The 23,834-nt window shown below is 40.7% G+C and overlaps 1 pseudogene; it reads right to left on the bottom strand.

The window, feature by feature from the left end:
- Positions 1 to 16,570: 16,570 nt before the first annotated feature.
- Positions 16,571 to 17,077, bottom strand: LOC121147073 (annotated as a pseudogene).
- Positions 17,078 to 23,834: the final 6,757 nt, after the last annotated feature.

The following is a 23,834-nucleotide window of genomic DNA, read 5'->3' as shown; positions in this document are numbered from 1 at the left end:
GTTGTTGTTGAGCTCTGTGAGAGAAATACCAAACAGAAGCAGAGAACTGGACTCCCTTTCAACACATTCATCGAGAGGCAGTTAGAACATACCGAATAGTTCCAGTTTAGTGGCCCTGGGATTCATTTTCAAAATTTATGAACTTACTCAATAAAATTCATTGCAATGCAGAATCAGAGAGAGATTCAGAGGGATCTTCCATCTTCTGGTTCACTCCCTAAATTCCCACAACAGCCTATTTGAATCCAGGTGCTGGGGCCCTGGATTCAAACTTCTTCTGTAGAAGAAGAAGGACTTCTTCTGCATCTCCTTGTTGGGTTGCAGGGAACCAAGTATCTGAGCCATAACCTGTTGCTGCCCAGGGTGTAATTAACAGGAAGGTGGACCAAAAACTAAGCTAAAACTCAAACCAGGAACTTGTGGCATGCCAGAGTCATGGATGACATCTTAACCCATGCATCAAATGCCCACCTCTGGAATTTCAAATGTGAAAAGTATGGCTGTTCTTCAAGAGCTCACATCTAAAAGCTGCAATGTTCATACATCTTTTATCATCACCTTCCTACATTTTGCTATTATTTTTAAGATATAAGGCATTATAGTCATTTTCAAAGTCAAAAAACATTGTGTGTATTTATAATATAGAATCTCAGTGAGGAAATACCATGTCTTTTCAACACTGTTTCTAGTGTTCTGGATCTTTTGAGGGTGATTTCCACTCCTAGTATATTGGTACAAAAACTTGCTAAGAGTTTGCACTTAATTGCATGTTATTCTAAGAAAAGTTACAGGAGCCATTCATTATTAACTGGGTTCTACACCAGTTCTTTTATGAAGGAATTCTTTCCTAGTTTGAATGCCAGTTGCTCCACTTCCAATCCAGCTCCCTACTCTTGCACCTGGCAAAATGATGAAGGTTGGCTTAAGTGCTTGGAACCTTGCATCCACATAAGATACCTAGACACATCTCCTGATTCTTGGCTTCAGGCTGGCCCAGCCCCAGCCATTGCAGCCATCTGAGGTGTAAACCAGTAGATGGAAGACCTCGCTTTGTATCTCGGCCTTTCTCTCTGTATCTCTGCCTTTCAAATAAATAAAATAAGTATGTATATTCTGGTACATGTATAATGGAAAAATCATACAAAATATGCTCTCAGATCAAAATAAAATATTAAAATTCAACACAAAACCATTGGAAAAATCCCAAGACATTTGGAAATTGAGCTTTACATTTCTAAGTAACAAGTCCAAAATTAAAGTGTAAAAATAGTTATAAAATGTTATGAGCTGAAGGAAAATAAAAGTTCAACAAATAAAATGTGTGTGACAGTGCTAAAGTATAGTGTCCATGGAGATATTTATAGTCCTATAAAAATGTTGAAAGAAATGTTTTAAAGTTCCATTTCAGCTAGCAAAGCATGATTGAATTAAATTCAAGAAATAAAAGGAATGAAATAAATATAAAAGCAAGTACTGATGAAATTAGATATAAACAAAGAAAACCAAAGTTGATTCTTTGAACATATTATTAAAATTGAAAACCTGAATGGCCTGATGAAGAATAAAAGAGAGATAAAAAGACTATTATTAGACATACAGGAGGTTATTGCTAAGGAGACTGTAGAAATATATAAGAAAATGTGAAAAAATTTCTTCCTAGGCCAGGTGTAGTGCTACAGTGGTCTGAGCCACCACTTGTGAAGCACACATCTCTGATTAGAATCCCTGGGGGAGTCCTGCTTCCACTTTTGATGAAGCTTCCTGCTGATACACATGCTAGGAGGCAGCAGATGACAACTCAATAAGAATACCCCTGCTACCCACATGGTAGACACAGATGGACTTCTTGAGTCCTGGTTTGGTTCTGCCTCATTCTGGCTGTTGCAGACATTTCAGGAGTGAGCTAGCAGGTGAGACATGGCCTCCTTCTCTCAGTCTCTCACCACCACCAGCTAATGTCTTCCTCTCCTCCTCTCTTCCTCTCTGATTATTATTGTATCAGTCAAATCAACAAAATCAAGAAAAATACTTTTCAAAATAAGATTCCTTTATGCCAAATAATTTGACAACTCCAATGAAATGAAAAAGATCTGTTTGGAGAAAAAACATGAATTGCCAAAACAGATGGATATAAAACAGATATATATATATAAAATTATAAAATCTGAGTAGTCCAATACCCATTTGATTCTACAATTATATTTTTTGCCACAAACAAAATTCCAAGCCAGTATATATTCTTATGATTTTCACAAGCACTTATGGCAGAAATAATACTGACTCTACAAGTTTTCCTCACCCCCTTCCCTCCACAAATAGATAATGGAATAATGAAACACTTCCCAACTCATTTTATATAAAACAAGCATAATCTGGATATAGAAACCAGATCACTATACAAATAAGTTTTAACATTTCCTTCCTAAGACTTCTGACACAATATTGCCTATTTAAATCTAGATATAGATTAAACAAAACTATTATAGCCAACTGGAGTTAAGATTTCTTCAGCAATAGAAAATCTGTTGGTTCAGTTAATCACCCAAATACAAAGAAAGGGGAAAGTATGTGATCATACGGAGAGATGAAGAAAAAGTATTTGAAAAAATAGGACTTTGTGAATATCAATAGATTCTGAATATATTTTGATCATTTATTTGTAGAAGGTGTACAACTAAAACTGCGTTTGATAGTAAAAGGTTGCCTGCTTCCTAGTTGATACTGGGAACAATGTCCATTCTCAGCGATTCTACTAAATAGCTTACTTAAGGAGCTAGCTATCATAACAGAAGAAGTACAAAGTAAAAGGATTAGTCAAAAAAACCTAAAACTTGTCTATTTACATATAATTAGTTTTATAGAGAATCCCAAGAGATCTGCAAAACAACTGCTAGAATTAAGTGGATTTTGCAATGTCACAAGATCTCAAAATACACAGGGCAAACAAATTAGCTGCTTTTTAAGATTTTAACCGCACACAATTAGAAGCCAAAATTTGGAGCAGCCATATATGTTATCAAAATGATAAAATACGACACAATTAACTGGTAAACATTTAATTAAATATGTGGGAAGCATCCTCATTAAAAACCACAAATCATTGCTTAGAAAAGCTTACAGTGCAGCTGAGCTCACAGGGAGATACATTATACTTATGAACTGGAAAACTCAATATTGTTAATGTTATTTGCTTCCCAAACTAATTTGTAGATTTAACAAAACCCCAATTACACTCCCAGCAAGTTTTTTTTTTTTTAATTTTGTTTGTCTTAGAAACTGGTAAGCTGAGATTACAATCTATTTTGAAAAGAAAAACTTTCAGAAAAATGAGCTTTAAAAACAAAGAGCAAGGTTGGAGAAGTTACACTACTTGAGCATCAGGCACACCGCAAGGCTCCAGCAATATTAGCAGAAGGATAAACTGTTCAACGAATGCCCAGCAATTAAGGTGGTAGATGCACTTATAGTACCAGCCAGCCGTTTTTAAAAAATATTTATTTATTTTTATTGGAAAGGTGGATATACAGAGAGGAGGAGACAGAGAAGATCTTCCATCTGATGGTTCACTCCCCAAGTGACCACAATGGCTGGAGCTGAGCCAATCCAAAGCCAGGAACCAGGAATTTCTTCCAGTTCTCCCACACAGGTGCAGGGTCTCAAGGTTTTGGGTCATCCTCGACTGCTTTCCCAGGCAACAAGCAGGGAGCTGGATGGGAAGCAGGGCCGCCGGGATTAGAACTGGCGCCCATATGGGATCCCGGCATGTGCAAGGTGAAGACCTTAACCACTATGCTATCATGTTGGGCCCAACCAGCCAGTTTTTAACAAAGACATTGAACTATTCAAAGGGGAAAGAATTTCCTTTCAGGGAGTGGTGCTGGGAAACAATATTTAAATGGAAAAAATAACTTAAACCTCTCTTCCCCACAAATTAATTTTTAAGAGTTATTTATTTTACTTGCAAGTCCAAGTTACAGAGGAAAAGAGGGAGAGAGAGATCATCCATCCACTGGTTCAATCCCAGATGGACACAATGGCCAAAGGTGAGCTGATCAAAAGCCAGGCCGGGCATGGTACCCTAGTGGCTAAATCCTAACCCTGCATCCATCAGGACCCTTTATTGGCACCAGTTGGTTTCCCGGCTGCTCCATTTTCCATTCAGTTCCCTGGCTGTGGCCTGGGAAAGCAGCAGAAAATGGCCCAAAGCCATGGGACCCTATACCCAGGGAGACCTGGAAGAGGCTCCTGATTCCTGACTTCTGACTGCCCTAGCTCTAGCAATTGTGGCTACTTGGGGAGTGAACCAATAGTTAGAGGATATTTCTTTTGTATCTCCTCTCTGTATATCTGCCTCTCTGTCCCCCACCCCCTACCAAAAGAAAAGCCAGAAGCCAGGAGCTTTGTTTCCCAAAGAGGTGCAGGGGCCCCAGGTGCCTGTTGCGTTCCCAGTCCTTGAGCAGAGAGCTACATTCAAAGCAGATCAGCCAGCATGCTGGAGCTACACCTAAAAGATTAGCCTGTCATGTTACCATGCTAGTCCCTCCCACAAATGAATTAAATTTAATTCATATCTGAAACCTAAAAGCAATAATTAAAAATGTTAATATAAATAGGGGAAAGAGAGGAGAAATTCTTTACCAACCTGTGTTAGGAAATTACTTCTTAGACCATAAATAACATTAACCTTATTAGAATTAAAAGTACCATTGAGCGGTGCCATTAAGGAAATTTGTAAGCTATACCAAATCTAAGACCAGGAGAAAATATTTGCAAAACAAAAAGCAAACCTAGGACTTGCATCCAGAATCCACAAAGCAGTTTTAATTTTGAAAAATTCAGGAAAGATTGAAAAGATATTTTATATAGGAAGCTAAATATGGCCAAAAAGGTCTTAAAAGTTAAGCTTAAAAGCTTAAGAACAGTAATCATTTATATAAATTAAAATTAAAGCAAAAAAGGTAATGTCACTACACACTAATTAGAATGGCTAAAATTAAAAGCAGTGGAAACACTAAACCTGGGTTATAATATAAAATAACCAGAATTCTCACACACAGCTAATGGGAGGCTAAAATGTCACAACATTTGGGACATAGTTGTGCAATATCTTGCAATGCTAAACTAATACCTACTGATGTTCCATCAATTCCTCAGCTATCTATCCAAGATTAAGGAAAAACATGCATTCACAAATATTTGCACAAAATTGTTACTAGTAAAGTTGCTAACAGGGAATTAATAATTACAGTTCATACTATTTATTCATATTAACCCCCAAATGGAAAAATCCAAAATAGATGCCTAATGAAAAGTGAGTAAATGAGTAAACATATCATGGTATACTCAGACAATTGAACACTATTAAACAAAATGAAGAAATACATTGATACACGCAACAGCAATGATGAGTCTAAAACACTATATCTACTCCACATGTTTGCCTTAATTTGACCTGTAATTTTTTTTCTTTTTCTCTTTTTGAACCTGTCATTGATAATGTCTCAACTCATGTGTTTTGAAAAATTGAACTTGCATTATTTTTAACATATTGTTTACTCAATACTATGTCAATTAATTCCATAACACTGTATATTGTTGCTGATGTTTTGTTGGGGCTTTTAACTGACCGGGATTTTACTCTGTTAGCTCTGCCTTCAGATCAGAGAAGGTCTCCCCAAGAAGCCATTAAAGTTATCTGGACAATAAGATGCTGGACTCTGTGCTGGGTATGTGCTTGCAATGAAGGAATCTCAACTGAACTTGAACTGTGGTTATGCAGCAAGGTGGAGGAATCCACCATGGGGGGAGGGTTGTGGGACGGGCGGGGGAAATCCCAGTGACTATAAAACTGTATCACATAATACAATGTTATTAACAATAAAAAAACACTATATCGAGCAAAATAAAGAAGACATTGTTCCTACTGCATGATCTCTCTGTCTCCCTTTATCATACACACCAGACACACACACACACACACACACACACACACACACACCCTTAGAGCAGTTAACGCTATTCCGTTGTGTTAGATTTCAGAACAGGAGTTTACTTTTTACTGGCGAAGGAGATGAAGTGGGAAGAAACAAGAAGGAACTGTGGTATAAAGCGGGGAGAAGAGCCCCACATAATGAAAAGAATATAAATTAAAGCTACATGATTTCATCAAGCATCTTTATATCGCATACTTAAGCTACATGTTGTTTGCTGAATTTCGTTTTATACCAACATTTTTCTTTAAAAATAAACATGAAAAGACAGCTCCATGTGATTTTCTCTAGGATCACAATGCTTTATACACACTAGTGTCACTACTTACACTGGGCTGCTTGTTTCTGTCAACTTTTCTTCTACAATGATACCTATCTCAGTCAGGTTTTATGCATTCTATTAATTGTTTCAAAAAGTTTATTTATTATTTGTACTGGACGATCAGATATCCAGAGACAAGGAGAAACAGAAAGATCTTCCACCTGCTGGTTAATTCCCCAAGTGGCCACAAGGGCTGGAACTAAGCTGATCCCAAGCCAGAAGCTGGGACTTTCTTCTGGGTTTCCCACACAGGTGTAGGGAGGGGCCCAAGGTTTTGGGCCATCCTCTACTGCTTTTCCAGGTCATAACCAAGAAGCTGGAAGGCAAGTGAAGCAGTTAAAACATGAACAAGTGCACATACAGAATACCAGTGCACACAAGGCAAGGATTTTAGCCACTAGCCTATTGTGCCAGGCCAATCTATTAGATATTTTTGAAATATTTCAGATTTTTCTTGTGAGTTTCACACCTTTACACACCAGGAAAACAACAAATAATTCCTCCTGTTGACACTCTTCTCAGTGGTGGTGGAGTTAGGGGGTCATTTAATCGGTTTCCTGAGGCATTAAGCTGTGCCCATACATCCTGCATCTCAGTAACAGACAACATAACAGACAACACAGTTAATGCAACTCCCTGCGTTCCAGACTTTGGGCAGCTCTTTGCAGCTCTGTGCTTTAGTTCGCCCTGTGCCATCCATTTGGAAAAGGATCTCTATTCATGCCTGCCATGTGCATGTGCTGGATGGTGAGTGATACATGGCCTTTCCCATCAAGTTAGATAATTTCCATTTTCTTTGAACATCATAATCTGGGTGCTTTGTGGAACACCCCAGTGAAAAAATTAAGCTATGGCATATTTGCTTAATCACTTATACACCATTACTGTTAGAAGGTCTGGACATTCTTTTTAAAATTTTTATTTATTTTCATTTTATTTGCAGGAGAGAAAGACAGGGAAAGAAATAGAGGAGAGAGAAAGAGAGAGATCTTCAATTAGCTAATTCCCTTTTCAAATATCTGCAACAGCCAGGGATGGAGGAGGCCAGAGTCAAATGTTATGAATTCGATCTGGGTCTCCTACATGACTGCCAGGGACCCAAAGGCATTTGCCATCATCTGTTGCCTTTCTTAGGTGCACCTAGGACAAGAAGGAGATCCACAGGTGTAGCTGGGACTCAAACAAGGCACCCCAGTTAGACCCAAGTAGTATCTTAAGCACTGGACCAAATGACAACAGCATGGGAATTTGATTCTATTTTAAAATATTCTGCCATCTTCAAGAGTCTAGTAATGGACCCAAGGTATTTGGTGATGAATACAAGGGAAAAAAGTGAAGAGACAGATACCAATTTATTTTCATCCATTGACAAAATCCTAGAAGAGTCTCAGCATCTGCCTGTAATCAGTAAGGCAGTGGGGTCGCAGGCTCTTGGGAAAGACCTGTTGGCTGCCTTGCAAGGCCCACATAACCAGGAGGGAGGCCATCGCTTCAGTCCACTTCAGTTTTTGAGGTCTGGGATCCAGACTTCTAAGGATTTATTCCTGGTTTGAAAAAAAAAAAGCTGCCATTATTTTTTAAGGGATGCTATTCCTATTGTACAGGGAAAATTTGTTACAAGAGGGTCAGTTACTTGTGTTCACTCAGTACAAAATATCCTTTCCTTAGGTGAGTGCATGTTAAGCAAAGTTATATACAGAACATTACTGAAGAAGCAAGAAATCAGAACAAAGGAAGGCAATTGTTTCTTCTGAATGAACAGTTTCCCAACTTTGCAAGCATGAAGGTAGTGAAGACCCCATAATCCACTGCGTGCAAAAGGCAGTTTATTGTGGTTAGTCTCGAGGTACTCTGGGGAAAACAAACAAATATAAAAAGTACTTCTAAATTTTTCTTTCTTTAAAAGAGGCAACTCCCCTTTTGCATGATATTCTTTCCTTGCTTACAGTTAGATTGCGGTTAAGCTGGGAAGTGTGCATATAAACGATTTGAAACAATTACCAATAAATAATTACCTGAATGATTCAACGTGACATTTTGAATGTCTGTTCTCTATTCCAACATGATTGGTTTAGTAATGTAGCTGTGTGACAGCGGTCTTATTTTCCTATTTCCATGTTCTTAGGCAAAGAGAAGTCCCCTCATGGTTTGTGATTAGGAGCAAGCATGACATTTTGATTGAATATAGGATCTTTGCAGTACCCATCCAATTATATTATCAGAATAGTAGAATAAATTGTCCTAATTGCCTAAGAAAGTTCATCAAGGATCCTAGTACGCCCAACTCACTTTTCAAAATAACATAAACAAAATAACAAAATGCAGTCTTTAATAGGAAGGAGTGGGAGTGTGAGGTTGCGAGATTGCACAGTTTTAATCTTCAGCTTCATGAAGCTCACATCCATCCACTTTATGAAATATCTGACATTAAGGGCATGTAATTGACACCCTTAGGTCAATTCAAATAAGTTTATTTATTTTGTTATCCACTTATCTGCAAACCTAACAATTACTTAGAGACGTGTGTTGTAGTCCACTATGGTTAGAATGGAATATTTGCCATTTTGTCTTTATATATCTTGAGGCCATTTTGAGAGGGCCATAATAAATTTAATGTTGTTAGATGCTCCCGGAGAATATGACTATAATATTATTATGCCCTTTACTGCCACTAATACATTTTACCTTAAAGCTCCCAAGCCTGATGTTAATGTACGCAGTTTTTTTTCTACCATTTGTCATCCTTGTATTTTCAACTTGTTCTATGCTTTCAATTTTTTTTAAAAGAAATGGTACCATTTTCAGTTTTTAATACAATCATAGCACCTTGGTCTCAAAGTATGAATTATTAGTTTTTGTCTGGAGACATTGAGGAATCCCCCAAAGCTGTGGTAGTGGTGAATGTAGTCAAAGACCACTCAATAATACAAGATGTTGTCATTCTTGTTCTCTTTTGAGTGCAGTTTCTAGAGGTTAGATAACCTGTGACAAAACAATAGATTAAACACAGAAAGCAGAATGCAAATTCAACTAGACAATAAAATCAGATATCAGGAATTTATAAAATGCAAAAAAATACTTACTCTTTCCAATACTAAAAAGTAATATTTTTATGTTTAGGAATAATAGTTGCTTTTAGTAAAATGAGCATTCATGTTGTCATGCAATAAGTTTATTAGTTTTAAAAATAATGAATAAATATTTTGAATTGCTCTGTTTTTTCTATACTGGTAAATATGATTAGATGCAAATCTCATGCATCCCATGTATTTGGGATACTTGGTGATTCTTGAAGTTAAACATGTGGTTAAACTTAAACCACATGTGGTTAAACATGTGGTTAAATTTGAGACCCACACACTTAAAATGGACTAATGTACAGAGTGGGCATTGACCTAATGGTTAAAAATGTTGCTGGAATAACTAAATTCTACACAGGAGTGCCTAAGTTCAAATCCCAGCTCAACTCCTGACTCCAGCTTTCTATCAGTGTGCACTCTAAGAGGCAACAGATAACGGCTGAAATACGTGTGTCACTATCACCCACATGGGGACACAGAGCCAGTTCCTGGCTCCCAGCTCCTGTCTGGTCCAGCTCTGGTTGATAGGCTCTCTCTCCTTTTTCTTTCCTTTCTCATTTTTTCCACCTCTTCCCTCCGACATATCTTCCTCTCAAATGAATAAAAGTAAGCAACTTTAGGGATTAGCATTAAGGCACAGTTGATTAAGTTGCATATTAATTTGAGACCTGGCTGCTGTGCTTCTGATCCAGTTTCCTGCTAATGTGCTTGGGGAGACAAACGAAGATGGTCCAAGTATTTGGGTCTTTGCCAATGCACTTGGTAGACCTGCATGACACCTTGGGCTTCTGGCTTCAGCCCAGGAATGAAGCAATAATTAGAAGATCTCTCTTGCTTTTGTCCCCCCCGCCTTTTTTCCTATCCTTCTGTCAAATAAATAAAATAAAACTTTAGAAAAAATAACCAATTTTGGACTATATTTCTAGGATGTTTACTCTAATAATTTAAAAGTCTTACAATGCATTTGTGTCAATGATTTCCTTTTATTTTGATGTTCATGTGATGATTTATCTTTTTAAGATCCATCCATTTTTCTTGGAAAGACAGATACACAGAGAGGAGAGACAGACAGAAGTATCCTCTGTCTCCTGGTCCACTCCCCCAAGTGGCCGCAATGGCCACAGCTGAGCTGAGCTGAGTCTTCCATCTGGGTGCAGGGCCCCAAGGCTCCAAGCTGTCCTCCACTGCTTTTTCATGCCATAAGCAGGGAGCCAGATGGGAAGTAGAGCAGCCAGGACTTAAAGTAGCACCCATATGGGATCCTGGCACATGCAAGGCAAGGATATAGCCACTAGGCTATCATGCCTGGCTCTCATGTGATGATTTAACTAAAGGAAATTATAAGTAAAAATTCTATCTCAGTATTTTTAAAATTAATGCATGGCATTAAATTAATTAATCCAGGCATTTTGAATTTCTTTGGTCACATTAGCAATTAATTGTGTTGGCTGATATTCTTAGATACATAAGCATGCACAGTTTTGTTCTCTGATGGTTCTAACTCACGAAAATATTTCTTCCTGAGTTCTGCAATTTAAATCGAATTTGTTCATCAGAACCTGATATCTGCTTTTCACATTCCTTTCAAGTGCTTCAGAGTAAGTATTGCTCTCAGATACTTTTTTGTGGTAAAATGTTTCTATAACTATCGTATTAATCATCTGTAAATACATGATTTGAACGTGGCATTCACCACCTTCCCTATGTTGCATAACCATTACTTCCATCTTGACATCAATCCTTTCTGTCTCCCCCCAACATAATCTCTGTTGTATTTTGAATAATATTTGAATATTTCCTTCGAGTGTTCATGTGCTGGAAGCATTAGTCCCTAGGGTGATCATTTTGAGAGGCGGTGGAACCTTTAAGTGATGGAGTCTCATGGGAAGTCAATTGTACATTGGTGACCTCACCCTCAGAAGAGATTAGGGCAGCTTTCATGCGGTGAGCTAGTCCTGGAAAGAACAAGTTGGTTGTAAGAAGGGGCTGTGTCAAGATTTTGGCTCCTTCTGCAGGCTACCAGTTCTCTTCCTATCCCTCTGCCACTCTGTCACAGAGCTGGAAGCCAGCACCATGGTCTAGGGACGTTGTAATCATCATTATTATTATGGGTCAAATAATCTTTTCTTTACAGAGAATGGCCTAAGACAACTACATAGCCACTCTTTCCTCTCATTCCAATCCCTGCTAACATTTATTGTACGTTTTTCCTGTAAAAAATTTGCTTATTCTAGATACCTCACATAAATGGAATAATACAACATTTGCCTTCTGTATAGTTTATTTCACTATTTTTTTCTTTTACATAGAATAGGATATTTAATCAACATAAATACTGGTACATAACAAATGTCCAGCTGTAGCTAGGGGAAGGAAAAAAAAAATAGGGAAATTTCAGATACTGAGCTTGATTCCAGGGCAGACTAAAACCATTAAAGGTCAATAGCATAATTGTAAATGAAGCCGTTTTTACATGCAGTGCTTACTCTTACGTAAAAATTTTCACTAACAGTTCTTACAATAAGAAGCTCAACTTGTCTTTCACTTGTTATGTTAAAACAGAAACAAGGTAAACAAAACATGATTTCTTGGGCCTAGTGGCTAAATTCTTGCCTTGCACATATCAGGGATCCCATGTGGGTGCCAAGTCATGTCCCAGAAACTCCACTTCCCATCTAGCTTGCTGTTTGTGGTCTGGGAAAGCAGTTGAGGATTGTTCAAAGCCTTGGGACTTGGGCCCGGTGCGGTGGCGCAAGTGGTTAAGGTCTTCGCCTTGCACGCCCAGGATCCCATATGGGCGCCGGTTCTATCCCAGCAGCCCCGCTTCCCTTCCAGCTCCCTGCCTGTGGCCTGGGAAAGCAGTCAAGGACGGCCCAAAGCTTTGGGAAACTGCACCCGCGTGGGAGACCCAGAAGAGGCTCCTGGCTTCAGATCGGCATAGCATCTGCTGTTGCGCTCACTTGGGGAGTGAATCATCGGACGGAAGAACTTCCTCTCTGTCTCTCCTCTCTGTATATCCGCCTTTCCAATAAAATAAATAAATAAATAAATCTTAAAAAAAAAAAAAAGCCTTGGGACTCTGCACCTACATGGGAGTCACGGAAGAGGGTCCTTGATCCCAGCTTCAGATTGGCTCAACTTTGACCGCTGTGGCTACTCGGAAAGTGAACCAGTGGATAGAAGATCTTCCTCTCTGTATCTCCTCTCTGTAAAAATCTGCCTTTTCAATAAAAAATAAATATGAGGGTATGAGAAGGTGTTTTCTTGGACATACATTTTAAAGTCTACATTTTATACCTTTTAGTGGTTATCTTAATTTTTGACGTTTAAAAAGTCATTACAGTGGATTTCTTGAATCATAGATAAAAATAACTTTAGAAACCAGCAGCATGAATGTAGAAACATAATCTCACATGGTCTCCAGAAACACATCTTAAGACACAGCATATGTGATGAACATTTCTATGTGAGTTTGTTCATTGTTCAGATATTGAAAAATATTCGATTTACCTTACAATGAAAAGTTAGCCTCTGATAACTATGGTGAAAAGAGATCATAATGTATAACTCACTTTTTAAGTATTTTATTTTATTTTATTTTATTTTATTTTATTTTATTTTATTTTATTTTATTTTATTTTATTTTATTTTATTTTATTTTATTTTATTTTATTTTTGATGATGTTTACATCATTGAGAAGGACGGATGCCCAGAAGGACTGATCAGGATGGGAAGGGTCATGGAACGGGAAATGATGGATGAAACTATTGTTTCCTTTTTTTTCTTCCTGTATCTGAAGGAAAGGAGGAGAGAGTGAGAGGGGACTGCTTCCAGCAGCCTAACCGCATCAGAACCTAGGTGTGTGGGATAGCCACTCACTCTCATCCTAGGGTCTCTAGTGTGGAGTATGCTCGGAGGGCACTGCCCAAGTGGGATAGTTCTCAAATGCTGTTTATTTCATTGTTCCAAGGTTAGGTAAATCCTTCCAAGGCCAACTGATTGATGAAGTACACATTGGAGTCTCCATTTGCTTAGATACTTGCTGTCAACACTCGGCCAGTAGGATTGTCCAACTTGTATTGCCATCTCCAGTACTAGAAATCCTCTGTAAGCCTCAGTGATCTGTCATGTCCCCAGTGCATATCTGGACATGCCATCCACTGCACAGGATTCAACAATGGTGGAGCCCCAGTTCTGACACATTTCATGTTCAGAATGCAAATTCTGTTATTTTCCCAGTGGTTGGAGTTTTGAGACTATTGGTTCAGTTGCAGGGGTGGGGGATAATTCTCAAAGAAATCTTGCCAGAGGTGACCCCAGACATGACTCATGTGTGTGTGTTCCAGCCAGCGTGGAGTCTGGCTTTGTATGTCAACCACATTAGCCTACACACATACTGGTGGTTGCAGCTGTCCTTTCTGTTCTGTCCCCAGACCCATTTCTTTCACTAACCAGTGAACACCTCAGCTCAGCTCATCCCTGTCCACCACACACTCGGCCCTCATGCACACTAGCAGGAACTGCAGCCTAATGAGAGCAACCCCCAGGAGCCCCCACCAGGCCTGGCCCCATCCCTGGTTCATGCATATGCTAATATGTGCAGCAGATTGGTCCAGTTAATCCCACATCCCACTTAGTTCTTGTACACATCAATGGATACTGCAGCCTAGCTCAGCCCGACTGACCCCACTGTCCAGCACACACTAATGCTGGCAGGTATTACTGTTTGCCAAGCCAGGTCCACCCCCAGCCCTGGTTCTTATGTTCACTGGTGGGACCTACAGCCCATCAGAGGGATATCCACAGTTTCCTTAATGGGCCTGCTCCCAGTCTCGAATCTTTCAGTTTCCAGGTGGTACTGCACTCTAGCTAGACAGGATTTGCCTCAATCCTAGCTCTTGCCAGCTGATGCTGCAGCAAACCTTGACCATCCTGCACTTACTCTGACTCATGCATGCACCTGTGGATACAGTTGAATAACCCAAGCTGGCTCTCCCACTAAACCAGCTCATACGCAGACCAATAGGTATTGTAACCCTGCCCAGCCTTGACCGCCCCACATCCCAGTTCTCACACTCACCAGTGTAAGTGATAGCCTAGCAGGGGAAACCCCACAGCTCCTCTCCTGAGCTTACCTCCCCCTAGGTTGTTATGTGTGCCAGTGGGTGCTGCGGTCCAGTCTGGTAAGGCTACTTTACCTCAGTATTCTCCAGTGGGTGATGCAGCCTAGCCCAACCCAACCAGACCCCGAGTCTTGGCCTAATGTGAACTGACTGGTATTGATGTCTAACCTGGTCAGTGCTGCACCATGTCCTGGGTCTCCCATCTGCTAGGGGGTGCTATGAAGTGGCCCAGCCCAGCCTGCTTCCAGACCTGACACATATATATGCCAGCAGGTACCATTACCTGACCTAGTCTGGGCTGCTCCCAGCCTCATTTCTTATGCTCACATGAAGGGATGGCATACTGACAGAGGAGCTCCCCAAGTTTCTTTGTCAAGTCATCTCCTAGCCACAGAGTTCAAGCACACGGGTAGGTTCTTGGCCCAGCCTGACTTGGCTAACCTCTTGTCCAGGCAGGTATAGCAGCCTTGCCTGACCAGCCCACACCCATGCCGGTTCTTGCTGTTGGGTGCTCCAACCCAGTCCCACCTTACCCACCCTAATGTGATTCAGTGGGTGCTGAGACTTAGCCCAGTCTATCCTACACCCACCCTGGCTCTCGGAGGGCTGCTGGAGTTGAGCCCAGTCTGGCAAACTCCAGACCCAGTCAACACCCATGCAGAGGGATACTGAAACCATGTCCAGCCCAGATCATTGCCCCCATTCCAGCTCTCACACTCACCAGTGGGAACTGCAGCCCACTGAGGGCATCCCCAACCACAGATCTTGCACATGCTTGTAGTTGCTCTGACCCATCCCAGCGTTGCCTATATCTGTCTTGTCCTTTGGGTTCTGATGCTGTGGCCTAGACTAAGACAGCCAATCCCCAGTCCCAACTCCCATTGGTGGGTTCTACAGCCTAGCCCTGTGCAGCCTTCCTCCATCCCTGGCTTTCATGCAAGCTGGTAGGTGTGATAGTCTAGCCAGTATTGCCCACATCCCAGCCTGGCTTCTGTGCATGCCAGTGTGCTGCAGTTTGGCTCAGTCCTGCTCCATCTGCTACCCCAGAACCAACCCACAATACCTGCTGACAAGTGGAGCTGCCCAGCCTGGCCTGGCCAACATCCAGCCCTGACTCATGTTCTCACCAATGAGAGCTACAGTCCACCAAGGGAGTTCCCCAACTTCCCCTGCCAAACCCACATCCAGATCCACATTTCATGTGTGCCAGTAGGTGTTAGGCCCTTACCAGTTATAGTTCACCTCTCAGTCTTGGCCTGTGGATGTTGTGGCTTGGTCTGTCCCTCTCCCAATTCTTGGATATGCTGGACCAGTCTGACTTGTTTTGAATTCCACCACCCATGAGTGTTGGAAAGTTCCATGTTATACTTAGTATGGTCCATCACTACCCCTAGCTCTTAAGCAAACCAGTGGATACTCAACTCCCACAAGGGGTGAGCCCACATATTCACCTCAGAATCTGCCCCCAGACCTGATTATCTCATGTGCCAGTTAAGAGTCATGGCCCAGTCTAACATTACTGACACTCAGTGGCAGGTACTGTGGTCCATCTCTGCCAGGTAGGGCCCGCATCCCTAGATTCCATGTGCATGGGTGAGCAGTAGTTGATGCTAACTAGCTCAGCTCTAGTCTCCCATGTGGATAGGTGTTCCTCTTGTAATATACTCCTTCAATGGTACCCGTGCCTGCACATCCTAAACCCCCTCATATGATTAATGCACAGACCTTGTATCTGCAAACACATAGGTTCTCCAGCTGGATCTTCTGGCAGGGTGGTGTGCTGGCCTGAAGAACTGCCTACCAACCAGGGACCACAGACCCAGTCCTTGGCCCATGTACCAGCCTGGTACTCTACCCCTCCACAAAATGCCAGGTTCCACCTTTATATCCTTGTCAGTACTTGTTCCTTTCCACTTCATTGATTGTAGCTGTCTTAATCAGTGTGAAGACTACCCTTTTGTGAATTTACTGAATTGATGATTCCTTCTACATAGTTTATACTAAAAATCCAAATGTGTAATGGCTGATCCATGTTTTTGTTGTTGTTGTTGTTGCAGTTTTCAAGGTTTTACTTAAACACAAATAAAATGTGCACCCAAGCCTCTCATTCATTTTCTTCACTGCACAGCCTGGCGTTGGGGTTGGTGACTCGGACAACCAGCTGGGCTGCCCTTTCCACGATGGCTTTGCGGTTCTTGGAGGACATTGTGGGCAATCTCTGCACAGTAGGATTTGTTGCACATGAGCAGCACCTCCGGCTCCTTGATGTTGTGCACCAGGAACTTGCGGGAGCCGCTGAGCAGCATGTGCTTGGTCTTCTTGTTGCTGCCATAGCATGTTGGGCATCAGGATCTGTCCCTTGAACCTGCGCCGCACCCTGTTGTGGATGCCTCGGGGCTTCCACCTGTTCTGCTTGATCTTGACATAGTGGTCAGACTGGTGCCGCATGAACTTCTTGGTCCTCTTCTTGACGATCTTGGGCTTCACCAGGGGTCTGAGGGCGGCCATGGCGCCGGGAAAGAGGCTGCCACCGTGGGAGGCAGCGCCCAGGAAGAGAAGGGCGGCTGATCCATGTTAACACAACTCATAACACTGACTATTTTTCTCACACAATCTACATCTATGCCAACAAGCTTGCTACCATCTCATTTTGATGCACTTTCAAGGAGTGCATATTTGCCTGCCACCAGTTCACTAACTTGTAGTTTCCAAGGCTTCTTGGAATATCCTAGTATATAAATATTGGGTTCCATATCTCCCCCATAAATAGGCTTTGTACCTCTGTGGATATTAAAACACTAACTATTCCTTACTTCTTACTAAGCTTGCTTCTACAGATCTCAAACAAAAGCAGCTCTCACATTTGCTGCTAGGGACTCATTTGCTTACAACCTTCACCTACAACTTTGTTCCACATCCCCCCTTCATCTGGGCCTGTAAGAATATTCCTACTTGACTAATTTTCAGCCTGGCTGTTACAATGTGTTTATTTTCCTTTTATTTGAGACACTTTAATTGGAAGGACTTTCAGGTTACTCAATCAATCCATTGTCAAATTGTATTCCAATAATCGGTTCAATCTTTTGCATTCATCTCTTCATTCATATTATATTAGTATCAAATAAGAAAGCTGGTTATAACTGTATTTGTTTTTCTCTAAACAGTAAATTCAAATCTTTTATCAGGATATTTACAGATGTGGGTTTAAAACTTATGCATCTTAAAGCTTAAGTTATTAAAGTATTACAAATTTCTCATAGTGAGTTTTACAGAACAGTTTCTAAAATACACCAACATTTTAATTGTGAAAATAATTGTGTCAGGGCTTGGCATTTGGTGCAGATGTTAAGATCCTGTTTGGAAAGCTAGCATCTCAAAGTTCTGGGTTCAAGTTCCAGCTCTGCATAAGGTCCCAGCTTTTACTGATGTACACCCTGAGCGATAGCCAGCGATGACTCAAGCACTGTGGTCCCTATTGGCCACACTGCATACCTAGAGTGGGTCTCTGGCTTCTGGCTTCAATATGGCCCCGTCCTAGCTACTGTAGGAATTTGAGAAATGAGCCAGCAGAAAGATCTCAGTCTATATGTCTCTGTATTAAAAGAAATTAAAATTGGAACAATTTAAAAATAGCTGTTTCATGATCAAGTTAGCAAAATATTAAATCTGGCTTAAACAATTGTCTTAACTGCAGAATTCATATACTATATGTATTTTTGAATTTCTAGGAAAAGATTGTTTCAAAATTACTTTCTTGAAAGATTATGTGCTAATAAATATTCAGAGAAAAATATTAATTTTAGAAGACCTGATATACATTTTTAAGATCAAATTTCTGATTTTTTAATCTTTTACTTTGTCCAATATATCATATACAGATCATAACATATAAGTGATTCAGTAGCTTATAGAATTTTAAATGGGCTTTGATACTTGAAAGTAACATATGGCATCTTAAAGAAATTAAGTATTTCTTAATTTAAATTTGTTTTTCTCAATTTATTATAACCATAATTCCTGATATACACTTTTGTATATCAATTTTCATAGTGTAACATAAAATTCATAAACTTATATATTATAGTATATAAGATTCTGGGAGTATGGAAAAAGTATTAGGAAACTCAATGCAGAAAGGAAAATGCACATCTAAGGAATAAGTTTTCCATAGCAACAGAATCATATTTGTTCCCTAATGATTGTACCAAAATAACTTATCTGAAAACCCTGGACATTTTAAATTAGTGGAAAAATTGAAGAGAACATTAAAGTCTCATTACCCTACATGGTGATTTATGGATTAGACTTAATAGCCTAAGTATTCTCCCATCTGCTAAGAAATATATCACCAGAGGTTTAAAAATCAATTTTAATATTTCAGTTTTGAATGAAATTTTTCACAACCAGAACTTGTCAAAGAGTTTACAACATTTCTGAGGAAAATTCCCTTAAGTTTCATGACTGAAATGTGCTCATAAATATGAAAATAAAGAGACCAAAAATAGCTACAAATGCAAAAAAATGAAAATGGATTCATTAGAATAAGATAATTATTATTAAAGGAATGATTTTCCAGTTTTTAGATTAGCAGCATTCTCCTAATCTCTCTCATTTAGGTTTCCATATCTCAGTTAATCTCAGCTGTCTCAAACAGGTGAGGCACCTCAAAGTTTTTTTAAAATCACAAGTTACTTCAGTAGGAAGTGTTCTCAGAGGGGAGTCTATCAAAATCACATAATCTACAAATGAGGAAACAAATGGCAATGCCTCTGTCTCTGCTTTTGCTCTTGGTCATTATACTTCTGGTTATCAGATTCTTCTCCTTGGGGCAGGTTTCTTTTTTTTTTTTTTTTTTTTAAAAGATTTATTTTTATTATTTTTTCATTGGAAAGGCGGATATACAGAGAGGAGAGACAGAGAGGAAGATCTTCCGTCCGATGATTCACTCCCCAAGTGAGCGCAACGGGCCGATACTATGCCGGTCCGAAGCCAGGAGCCTCTTCTGGGTCTCCCACGCGGGTGCAGGGTCCCAAAGCTTTTTGGGCTGTCCTCGACTGCTTTCCCAGGCCACAGGCAGGGAGCTGGAAGGGAAGCGGGGCTGCCGGGATTAGAACCGGCGCCCATATGGGATCCCGGACGTGCAAGGCGAGGACCTTTAACCACTTGCGCCACCGTGCCGGGCCCGGTTTCTTTTTTTTTTTTTTTTTTTTAATATATTTATTTTATTTTGACAATCTTTTCATAGTTAATTAGGGTAAGAAAGTTCAAGGGCTACAGGAAAGTGGATAATACTAGTATGTTTTCCATATTGTTTCCTTCATGTTTAAAGGGGGGTATTAAGGGAGCAGGCCCACCCAATTTCCCACCCTCCCCAGGTCCCGGATGTAGGGCATGCTCTGAGGTTCTTGCTCAAGTGGTTTTGATATTGTAACAGTTATAAATCGCTGTCAATCTTGCCACTCCAAGCACTATGAGGTCTTTGAAAAATCCACTGATTGACACAGTCCATCATAGCTGAGATGGTTGGTTGACCTGTTCTGTCTTCTCTCTTTTCTTCGTTAGGGTTCTGAGTCCAGCATTTAGATTAGGAAGATCTCCAAAGAAGCTTCTTGTATGCCCGGCACAGTCCATCACCCTGATCAACTGGTGGTTACAATTGCTGGGTTGATTCTGTTTTCACTCCCGACTTCCACTGGAACCAATGGGTGTTGCAGTCCAGCCTGCTTCTGCTTGGGGCAGGTTTCTAAGCTGTGTCACCCACAGGTCGACAGTTTGCTTTTACTTATTTCAGTTGGTACAAGTCTCTTTGTTTGCATTCACTTGTACCACTCCCTCCAGCGAGCTCCAGATCTGGATTTTTATGTTAGATTTCCACCATGGTCCTCTTAGCGCCAGCTCCTTGCTCACCACTCTCCTGTGATCCCATGCTGACACTGCACCATTGTCTGTACAACCTTTCTCCCACTTCTGGTTTGAGCAGGTCCCAGGATTAGAGAGACACCAGGTGTCCTATAGAACTAGGTTGTTGTTGGTGAGGATCTTGCCGGAATCTGTTGGCCATTAGGTCTGAGGGCTACACAGACCTATTTTGACCCATATGATGCCACATAGTCAGTATTATTTTCCTATTGGACCAGTGCAATGCAAAGAGCTAAGTGAGTTCTTGCCAAGCTCAGCATATGTACAGCTCACTGTTGTACCTGCTGTCTTAACACCTTTGCCACACTGTACATAATGGCACATGATGTGCCACTACTAGTTTTCTTGATCTGCTAGCTGTCAGGTTTGAGGGCTACCCAGACCTGTTTTGGGTGGAACCATGTTGTTGTACTTTGCTGATCCAGAAATGAATTCACTCCCAGCTCAGTGCATGTGCAGTTCTGTCCATGTCCCTTGCCTCCTTTAACAAAATGGCACCTGATACAACTCTAGGGGAAGGACTGGGCTATGAAATCCCCCCTGTTCCCACACTGCCCATTTGGGATCTGCTGCTCGGTTTCTGCTCCTGGTCAAATCAAATGGACCAGCAGGATGAGCAGTGTGTTGTTGGGTGCAACGTCTGATCTCCTAGTGAACATCCGTTTCCACCTGGTTGCTGGTGGAGTTTCAGCCACTGGTGCAATTCAGATTGCTGTTCACTGAATGCTGCTGGGGTATTGATCAATACAACATCACACCATAGTGTCCGCTGTTTTCCTGTGTCTGTCAGTCTCCAGGTGACCCTCTGCTGTTGTTTTGTCCTCTCCTATTTCTTGGAATGTGCTCTCTCTGCTTCATAGTGGCTAATATTTCTCTGTTTAAATGTGCCCTTACCCTATTCTGCCACCTTGTTTCTCTCAAGATTTTAAAATTGAAACCTCAATAATTCATGTCTTCACTGTTATGTTCTTATACTGAAAAAAATTAGCTCTATGCATATCACACTTTTAAAATATTACCATCACCCTTAAACTTGTTCCCCCTCATCTACTGTATGTGCATCTGGGTCTACTCATCCTGAGGCTCTGACAGTGTTCGTGCATCTAACAATAAGGTTCATAACAGAAGACCAAGTCCTGGTAAGGAGGAAGAAGAGTTGGGAAACACATCAATCCACACACGTTTTATAAAAAGTAGTCATCATTTTCAGTATGACATCTATGTCCAAAGTACTGTGAATTCCACATTAAGGCAAAGTAACAATACTCATGAGAAGCAATAAACGCGGGGCTTGGTGAGACAGCCTGATAGCTAAAGTCCTTGCCTTGTCTGCTCCAGGATCCCATATGGACACCAATTGTCATCCTGGCGGTCCCTGCTTGTGTCCTGGTAAAATGGTCCAGGACAGCCCAAAATCTTGGGACCCTGCCCTCACGTGGGAGACCCAAAGGAAGCTCCTAGTTCCTTGCTTCAGATTGGATCAGTTCCAGCTATTGCAGTCACTTTGTGAGTGAACCAGCAGATGGGTGATCTTCCTCTTGGTCTCTCATCCTTTTTGAGTATCTTCCCAGTAAAAATAAATATTCTTTAAAAATCTTGAAAAGGAAAGAAATGCAAAGTGAGACTGGCATTTCTCATTGTAGTGTTTCATATTTCCCTAAGAGAAAGAGTTGATGGAGAGACTAAGTAATGCTTTTAGCAGCCTCTAGGGTCCCTAGCAGGAGTGTATGAGGTCAGAATAGTGAGCATTTCAGTAAACAGAAGAGAGACAGCAAAGTCTGGGAAGGGCAATGATTACTTTATTGTCTTTGTTGCTGGATCTACAACAGTACACGTGACAATAATTCATTGAACTATCACATTTCTTGGTATGCATATTGTACTTCAAGGTAAACAGTGAAAAAGATCAGAATTACTGAAGCTGGTGCTGTGGCACAGTAAGTCTCTACCCTGTAATGCCAGTATTTCATCTGGGTACCAGTAGATGTTTCAGCTGTTCTACTTCTAACCCAACTCTGTTCCCTGCTTATAGCTTGGAAAAGCAGCTCAAGTCATTGGGCCCCTGCACCCAACTTCAGAGACCTGGAGGAAGCTCTGACTCCCAGCTTCAGATCAGAACTGCTCTTGCCATTGTAGCTATTTGGGGAGTAAGCCAGCAGATGAAAGACCCCTCACTTTATTTATCCTTCTCTCTGGATTCTATCTTTCAAATAAAAAGTAAACATTTTTTAAAAAGAATTACCAGTTCCTGTTTATGTTCTTAAATACACTTTATCAAAATTATGGAGCATTTTCTTCAAATCAGCCACTGTGCTGAGTGGTAGCACTGCCACTTAAATGAGTCATCTTCCCTATCCTCATCAAATTTGCAACGGTGGAAGAATTTTGGCTTTGTGAAAGGTCATAATGGAAAATGGGAGAGTTTGGCATTCCCCAAAGGAAGCTGAGGTCACTTTTGAGCAATAAATGGAATATCAATTGATAAGTCCACTATTTGGCTCTCATTGCTCATACTTGTGCTATAATTTTTAAAGGTCTTACCTAGACTACAGATTCCTTTTTTAGAGATTATGTTTCATTCATCCCTGAATCTTCTTTCTGCAGCACAAACTTTAGCAGAGAAGCAACTAATCAGACTGAATAAAGAAACAAGTCAAAATACATGGAATGTCTTCTCAAATCTGCTGGTCAGTTTTTCTCTTTGAATACAAGCTAGTTGCAGGAAAGGGCTCAGTTCTCTAAATTTTGGGGGAAAACATTAGATAATTTGCATGAATTTGTGCTTACTAAGCCTTGAAGATCCCCAGTTCTATTTTCAATTTTCAATCTTAGAATGCTTGATGACAATCAAGTAAGAATGAACCCCAGTCTTAGAAGGAATTGCAGTGTACACCACTTTGTTTGCTTTCAACTTTGTACAGCCTATTGCTTGAGACATCTTTTCATTAGAAAACTTGGAAACTTTTTTTTTCCTAAGATTTAAAAATTTTTCTTGGACAGTCAGATTTCCAGAAAGGAGGAGAGACAGAGGAAGATCCTCAGCCCTCTGATTCACTCTCCAAGTGGACACAATGACTAGAACCAAGCCAATCCAAAGCCGGGAACCAGGAGCCTTTTCTCGGTCTCCCACATGGGTGCAGGGTCCCAAGGCTTTGGGCCACCCTCTACTGCTTTCCCAGGCCACAAGCAGGGAGCTGGATGGGAAGTGGAGCTGCCAGGACAGGAACTGGTGCCAATATGGGATCCCCGGCATGCAAGGCAAGGACTTTAGCCACTAGGCCATCATGCCGGCCCAGCACTTGAATTTTTTTAAAAACCAATTTTAATGCAAACTTGAAAAAGTCTACTTTGACAATAGTTTCTTGTGTATTGTTTAAAAAAAAAATCCATAGATTTTAT

The sequence above is a fragment of the Ochotona curzoniae genome, unplaced genomic scaffold (genome assembly GCF_017591425.1).
Source record: "Ochotona curzoniae isolate NIBS_2020 unplaced genomic scaffold, NIBS_Ocur_1.0 scaffold_4506, whole genome shotgun sequence".
NCBI lineage: Eukaryota > Metazoa > Chordata > Mammalia > Lagomorpha > Ochotonidae > Ochotona > Ochotona curzoniae.
The sequence above is the reverse complement of the archived record's forward strand: the minus strand, read 5'-3'. Positions and strand labels throughout refer to the sequence as shown.